The sequence below is a fragment of the Macaca mulatta genome, chromosome 5 (genome assembly GCF_049350105.2).
Source record: "Macaca mulatta isolate MMU2019108-1 chromosome 5, T2T-MMU8v2.0, whole genome shotgun sequence".
In the NCBI taxonomy this organism is placed as follows: domain Eukaryota; kingdom Metazoa; phylum Chordata; class Mammalia; order Primates; family Cercopithecidae; genus Macaca; species Macaca mulatta.
The window spans coordinates 53,703,861-53,712,296 of record NC_133410.1 but is presented as its reverse complement, the minus strand read 5'-3'; positions in this window follow the sequence as shown (position 1 = coordinate 53,712,296).

Sequence of the window (8,436 nt, the reverse complement as noted above, 5' to 3'; positions counted from 1 at the left end):
ATTCTTATCAAAATGAAGTCAAGTTCATTTTAGTCAATTATTGGGTGTTTTTTAATGTACTTATGAAAATATTAGAAAACCATATGGACACATTACTCATTTTTAATCCTTGCAGAAACTGAGTTTTCAGAATTTCATTTAAAATGTGTAATGTTTATCAAGAAGGCATGCTTGGAATGTGATTTGATATAAGAGAAGGCTTTAACCTCACCAACTGTGTTGAAATATAGTTGGAGAATAAGTGTCAGCAGATGGTCTGCATGAAGTCAAAGGGCACACTTCTGTCAGTGCAGTTTCAGCACCACACAGGGATAAAGGTGCCTTAACCAGCTGACATGGGTATTCTGGTTGGTTGGCAAATACAGCCTCAGAGCTTGCTCGGGGACATCATGCACCATAATTTAATGACAATGGCCATTAAGGTCATCCCATAACTGTGCTCTGATTGCATTTCTACTAACCAATTTTAATTTCCCTGGAAACTTTTGTTAACAAGGGAGAGAATGTAAAAACCAGGTGACATCAGTATTGCAGTTTATCTGGCAGTTACACTTCTCACTGAAAATTAATAAAAATTTCTCACACTGAGTTATAAAAATAGTTACTCATAACTAAATTATTGTCTCTGTCTTGCTTCCTTAGCTATGCTAATGTTTAGGCAATTTCTATAGTTTTCTTTCTTTTTTACCACTCCTCTCCATTTCTTTCTTCTATTTTTTCTCCTTTACTTAGTCCAGGGTAAAACTGAGTCTTCCTCATTTCTTACCTTCTAACAAAGGCAACTGTAAAGAATTATCTGACCTATTCTACAGGGCAATCATGAAAATCAAGTGAAAGAATATAAGTGAATATTTGTATAAAATGTAATAGCCATACAATTCTACAATTACAACTAGCACCTAATCAGGAACATTGTAGATAATTAATCCTTTGAATTTATTTATATGACTCCTTGTTCCACAGAGGAGTTAAGGCAAGTCAACAAAAGATTATTTCCCAAATGTATCTCTCTTCTTTCTTGCTAGAATTGGCATTGCTTCTCTTAGTTTGTTTAAGACAAATAGAGAATATAAAGGACAAATGTAACTGCCCTTAGAAGCTTTACTGTTCTTACCCCTCCCCTTCCGTGTATATAGTGTGTGTGTGTGTGCATGCGCACGCATGTGTGTGTGTGTGAACTCAGAGTCAAATACTCATTCCTCCCCTTACTCTGAGTTAATTTTTCTTCTCATCTTTCACAAAGCATTCTCTTAATAGTATTAATTAAACTTACTTTAGTACTCTCTGTACTTAAATACATTATTTCACTTAATATAACCCTAAAGGCCTCATTTTTTTTAGTACATTTTGTGTGCTTGATCTTATTTTTCCATTTACCAAGGTGAGAAAACTTAAGCAACATGACCAAAGTTACAAAACTCATAGGTCAAGAAGCTGAACATTGAACCTAAATATGTTTGACTCGATGGTACTATCCTGATTTCTTTTATTGTCAAATTTTTATAATGTAACACATGTTTATCATTTTTCTATTCCACCCCTAATCTTTGATAAGAGGAAGAAAATGGATAAAGCTATTTTCAAGTATTTTAGGAGCATCTTATATCATCTCTTTATTTCAAATAATATGTAACGCCAAATAACATGTTTATTGTGACATTTCCTGATTTTTCACTAAAGACTACATGCTATGAAAGACGGAAATTTAACTCCTTAATAACATTTTTCCTCCCCCATCTTCCCAGAAGATCTCTATTACTAGCAACAGCTGTAAGTCTTTTTCATAGACTTTTATTTGCCCAGAGAACAATTCTACAATCTCCTGCCTTAGGAATATAAATTTGCCCCAAGTGCTGTGGACGTTAAATACACCAAAGGGTTCTGAGGGTCTCATACTTCAGAATGTAAACTGTCATATTTTCCCCATTTGTATTATTGAAATCGGAACCCCTCCTTATAACACTATCCACCTATCCTCCTGCTTTCAGCCACACCCTGCTTTCTCACCTTCAGAAACACCTCGTACTTTCCATTCACGAGCATTTCCAGAGCTCAGCAATTTTAATTAGCTTATCGGTAGGTTGTGTTTCAGCTTTCCTAGATCTGTGAAGTCAGTTACCATTCATCCATCTTCTTGGCAGCTTCCAAAATTATCAGTTATTCCCAAAATGTACTGGAATGTTAAGTGAGTAATTGAGAAGTGAGGTCATATACTTTGAATTAGCAAGCCAGATCAACCAATGAAAACACACTTGCCCACAGTGTTCTGGGTGTGTTGGCCCCATCCAAAGCTATTTAGGGAATGAGAACGTTGGTTGAGAGAGGAAATTACAGATTATCCCATTTCCATTTGTCTATAATTAAATAACCTTATGCAAAAAATCATTTGTAAGAACTATACTCCCGTCACTCTTATTTCACATAGAATCTTAGCTTGTCTTCTTGCAAGCAATTTCTCTCCCTAAATCACATATTCTTCTTGTCAGCATATTCCCAGTACCTGGCATGCTGCCTGACCTATAATTGGTGTTCAGTAAATGTTTGTGAAATGAATGAGTACTAAGACCTATCCCTCAGTTAGAGGTTTAGTTCAGTTTAGCAAGAAAGATCTGGGGGTTATTGTCATTGTTGTTTTCAAACGGAGCTTTGTTGCACGGCATCGATATTAGCAGTACGATTATAGAGAACAGGAATGAAAACCTCATGAGAAAATTCCCTGTACTTCCTTGTTTACAAGTATCACAAAATATGCATCTTTCTTAAGATATTTTACAAGATTTTTACTTTAGATGGTGTCTCAGTCCATTTGGGCTGTGATAACAGAATACTATAGACTAAGTAGCTTATAAACAGCATAAATGTGTTTCTTATCATTATAAAGGCTGAGAAGGCCAAGATCAAGACACCTGCAGATTCAGGGTCTGGCGAGGGCTCACTTCCAGGTTCATAGATGGCTACTCTCTCACTGTGTCCTCATATAGTAAGAGGAGTGAGGGAGCTCTCTGGGGTTTTTTTTGTAATGGTACTAATCCAATCTAATCACCCCCCGCCAAAAGCCCCACCTTTCAAATGCCATCACCTTGGGGTTTGGGATTTCCACACTGAATTTTAAGTAGACACAACATTCAGTCTATAGGAGACAGAATCTGGAAATTCAAGACAAGAGGAAAAATACATGTAATGTGTAAGTGTTTCATATTTGAACCTTATCCTCAAACTCAGATATTCAAGAATTTCATATTATTTATTTTGTTCTAACTAGTGAATTTCTACTGCAGCAGAAAGTCCCTGGAGTGATAAAACCATTTCAGTTAATCCTGTGACTCCCCCATCCCCTTTTCTAATATTTATCTACAATTATAGGGGTTTCCTCAGTGACCAGGCATATATATGTATATCTGGAACCAGTGGAGGGAGAACAAGCAGAATCTGGTCTTCAGTGTCATCTGTTCATATGCCACATGCCAACCAGCATTATTCTGAAAGAAGGGAGGGAGTGGAAGATTAATTTAGGAGAAAGGATGGTGGGAAGGAAAAAAGAATACAAAGAAAAACTTGATTAATATCTCAGAAATATTATCTCACTCTTTTTAATTAGAATGCCGTATTCCAGTTTTTATTTTATCACATCTCTACCCAAACTTCTTCCTTGTTCTTATTCATCTTTCCACAAGCTCTCTGTACCCCATTTCCATTTTCCCCAGGGGCTGATTTCGCCCAGCTCAGGCTGTCTGTTTCTGTCTCACAGTTGTCCTGCTGCCAATAGGGTGGGATGACCAGGCTGGGCCAAGCTATCCGGATAATATCATTCCTGGCAGGAAGAGAGATTTGCAACAGTAACACACATTGCGCCTTCCTCACATTCCGGACACTCCCAGGAATCATGCAGGGCCCACTTATACAAATTTGGCTCTCCAGTTCATTCATCTGGCAGCCAAGACCCATAAACTAAATCTGGTTTCCAGCAACAGCAGTGGTAACATCAATATCAAAACTGGTTTGGTGCATTCTACAAATATAAAAATTTGCTTTTTTGGGCTTTGACAAGTACTCCTGCAAGCAGTGTTTCTGGAAACCACCCCCAACCATTATTTTTACTGAGAATTTAACTTCTTATGAATCATAACAATAATAACAACTGACATACAGTAAGCACTTTTCTAGGCTTAGGCTAAATATTTTACATACCCTCTCTCTCTAAATTCTCATTACAATCTCTCATCTCCATTTTACCAATAAAGAAATAGGATTTGGATGGGCGCAGTGGCTCATGCCTGTAATCCCATCACTTTGGGAGGCCGAGGTGGGTGGATCACCTGAAGTTGGGAGTTCGAGACCAGCCTGACCAACATGGAGAAACATCATCTCTACTAAAAATACAAAATTACCTGGGTGTGGTGGCACATGCCTGTAATCCCAGCTACTCGGGAGGCTGAGGCAGGAGAATCACTTGAACCCGGGAGGCAGAGGTTGCAGTGAACGGAAATCACACACTTCACTCCAGCCTGGGCAACAAGAGCAAAACTCCATCTCGAAGGAAGGAAGGAAGAAAGGAAGGAAAGAAGGAAGGAGGGAGAGAGGGAGGGAGGAAGGAAAAAGGAAGGAAGAAAGGAAGGAAAGAAGGAAGGAGGGAGAGAGGGAGGGAGGGAAGAAAAAGGAAGGAAGGAAGGAAGGAAGGAAGGAAGGAAGGAAGGAAGGAAGGAAGGAAGGAAGGAAGGAAAGAAGGAAGGAAGGAAGGAAGGAAGGAAGGAAGGAGAAAGGATTATACAGAATAGTTTAGCTACTTGCTTAAGGTCACATGATCTGCAAATATTGAGTCGAGAATTAACCCAGAATTATGCCAGACCCTGAACTCATATATAGATGAGGTACAGGTGTACAGGTGTCTTTTTGATATAATGACTTCTTTTCCTTTGGGTAACTACCCAGTAGTGGGATTGCTGGGTGGAATGGGAGATCTATTTTTAATTCTTGAGAACTCTCCATACTGTTTTTCACATAGGTCATACAAATTTATATTCCCACCAGCAGTGTATAAGCATTTCCTTTTCACTACATTCATGCCAAAATCGTTTTTTTTTTTTCAGCTTCTTAATAATGACTATTAGGGACCGGGAGCAATGCTATCATCCTAGCAATTTGGGAGGTCGAGGTGGGTGGACTGCTTGAGTCCAGGAGTTCAAGACCAGCCTGGACAACATGGTGAAAACCCGGCTCTACTGTGGTTCCAGCTACTCGGGGGGCTGATGCAGGAGGACCTCTTGAGCTCGGGAGGTGGAGGTTGCAGTGAGTCAGGATCACACCACTGCACTCCAGCCTGGGTGATGGAGCAGGACCCTGTCAAAAAAAAAAAAAAAAAAAAAAAGGGCCATTGCAGTTGGGGTAAGGTGGCATCTTATTGTGGTTTTAATTTGCATTTACCTGATGATTAGTGATGTTGAACTTTTTTTTATGTTTGTTGGCCATTTGTATATCTTCTTTTGAGAAGTGTCTATTCATGTAATTTGTCCACTTTTTGAGGGGATTACTTGGTTTTTTTTTTTTTTTTTCCTGGTTGGCTTGAGTTCCTCATAGATTCTGGATATTAGTCCTCTTTTGTATGCATAGTTTGCAAAGTTTTCTCTCATTCTGTGCGTTATCTGTTTACTCTAATGATTATTTCTTTCACTGTGCAGAAGCTTTTTAGTTTAAGTAGATTTCATTTGTTTATTTTTGTTTTTGTTGCATTTGCTTTGGGGTCTTAGTTATAAATTCTTTGACTAGGCCAATGTTCAAAAGTGTTTTCTTTGGTTTTCTTCTAAAGTTTTTGTGGTTTCAGGTCTTAGATTTAAGTCTTTAATCCCTCTTTAGTTGATTGTGTATATACAGACCCTGAACTCTTAACCACATCATATTGGCCAACTAAATTGATACAGAATTTGTGAAATAATCTGTAACCTAAAAGACGATATCAGCAAAATCAATGTACTAAGAAAAAGAGAAAATTAGATTTGTATCAATTGCTCCGGTTTAAAAAAAACATTTATTTCTCAATGAAAATACCAGCATAGATTTATAAATAACACTGAAACATATCCTAAAGATTTATAACTGTCACAATGATGAAACTAGTAACCGGAAAACCAAAAACAAAACAAAATAAACAAAAAACCTATTTCATTATATTTCCACCTTTACTCCTTTTTATAATTTTCTCCTCTTGGTACTTAGGGAAAAATACTATGGATATGTTCTTACTGTCAGTTAAATTTTAAAAATAATAAAATAACTGTGGAATGTGCATTTTTTTTATCCTCACGCTATGAAAAGAAACCCTGAGGTAGCTGAACCACCACTAAGCCAGGAATTAGAAACTACATTTAGTGAAAACTCAACCACTAACTGACTATGAAAACTTAGTAGACACATTGCTTAATCTCTCATAACTAAAAAAACATTCTGCAAAATCAGAGGGCTGGACTGAACAAGTGTGCCAGTTCCTTCAAGCTTGAAAATTCTATTACTTCAATTATGTGGCTCAAATTACCAACATCCCTTTTCTGAACTAACAGGCCCAGAGGGAGTTCTTAAAGAAGAAAAACATACCAGGAAATTAAAAATAATTAAGAATATCATTAGAGATTAAGCCCAAAGTTCTACATTTCTAAAAGATCAGTAATTCTACTCTCTCAACTGTTGATGTCCTATAAATTCAGTTGAAATGACCCAATAATAGAATTTTTATGTAATCAGGGGACATTTATCTTAAATATCCCTCCACCTCTTTTATAGTACTGTCTTATTTGTCCTCATATTGAACATAATTTACTCCAAAAGTAAATGGAGTAAATTTTCTCTGACATCCTCTGGAAAAAAGATAAATGTATCCCTTATGCGCCCTAGTACTCTGTGTATTCCCTGATACAGATTTTTAATGATTTATTGTGATATGAATTGACTCTTCTTCCAATAATATCATTAACTCCATCTGAGAATCTTTCTGTTTTTCTCACCAACACTTACAACAGTTCCTGCCACATCGTAATTGTTCAATAAATGTTGACTAAAATTTTCTGTAGTGTAATTTCCTCATTTTACAGATGAGAAAATGGGGCTCCTGGACATGAATGCTAAATGCCAGTAAAGAGCTCTTTCCAACACACACCACTGCCTCTCAAACTTTGAAGTATATATTATATATTTTCAGAGTAACTTTAAGTAGAAATAGGCATGATAATAATCATAAGATGCAAATATGATAAGATATATGTGGAGTTTAAAAATCTTGCTCTAAATAAATACGAGCAGAAAAGTTTCTGAATTGCTAGCTGTGATATATAGATATAATCAAATAAGTTGGTGACAATTACTCAGCTTTTAAATTATATCATAACCATAACCACTTAACATAACATAGATGTCTACCTCCAGGTCATGGCAACAAGATGAGAAAAAACTCAGAATTATTGGACTTAGAAGGAAAGAGAAAGTTGGAAACTTTTAACATCTAGTTAATAGATGGAAAGCAATAATTTGTAAGCACGCACACACACACACACACACACACACACACACACACCACACCACACATACACACATATACAACTCTTTTAAAAATATTCACAGGTATACATGTGCATTATACAAAAATATTCTGCCTAGATAAACTCTATAAAGTTATAAAAGATTAAATGAGTCATCAATATAGGTCTACTGTGACTCAAACACTATACACATGATTTTATCCCTAAATCTGACTCTGACTCATTGAATCATTTTGAGTACTTAAGTTCCCAGAGTCCTCCACAGGCAAAGTGTAAGAAGCCAGTGCCCATTTACTGATATAGAGCCATCAGCCCACCTCCAAAACTGAAGGGAGAAGAAGCCTGCAGTGGAGGATAAGGAAGATAAGATAGATATTAGGTTGGTGCAAAAGTAATCACGGTTTTTGCCCTTAAAAGTAATGGCAAAACCCGGGATTTGTTTTGCACCAACCTAATGTCAAGAGAAAGAAGACTAAAAGAAAGCAGAAATGGGTCCTCAAACAGAGCCCAATTCCACAGCAGCCACCTGGGGCCCATAAGAAAGTGCTATGGGAACAAAAGCCAATGTTTTAAGGATGGCAGAGTAAAAGAGGAAAAAAGGGTTTTGACTATCACTTGAAAATGTTCTTATGATTCAGTATAGTTTACTACAACAGAAGAATTCATTGAAGAGAAGTGATTTATATTCTAAAATCAAACTATGTAAATCTCACTAAAAAGTTTTAAATAAGCACCTCACACAGATAGTTCATTTACAATCTAGCATTCATATATACTTATAACTAACAACATCTAACTGGTAATTACCAATGTTAGTAATTTGTATAGTAATTAAAGTATATTAATTTTTGTTTTTGTTGCGTTTGCTTTGGGGTCTTAGTCATAAAGGGAAACTTCTTTCCTATTTCTTTTG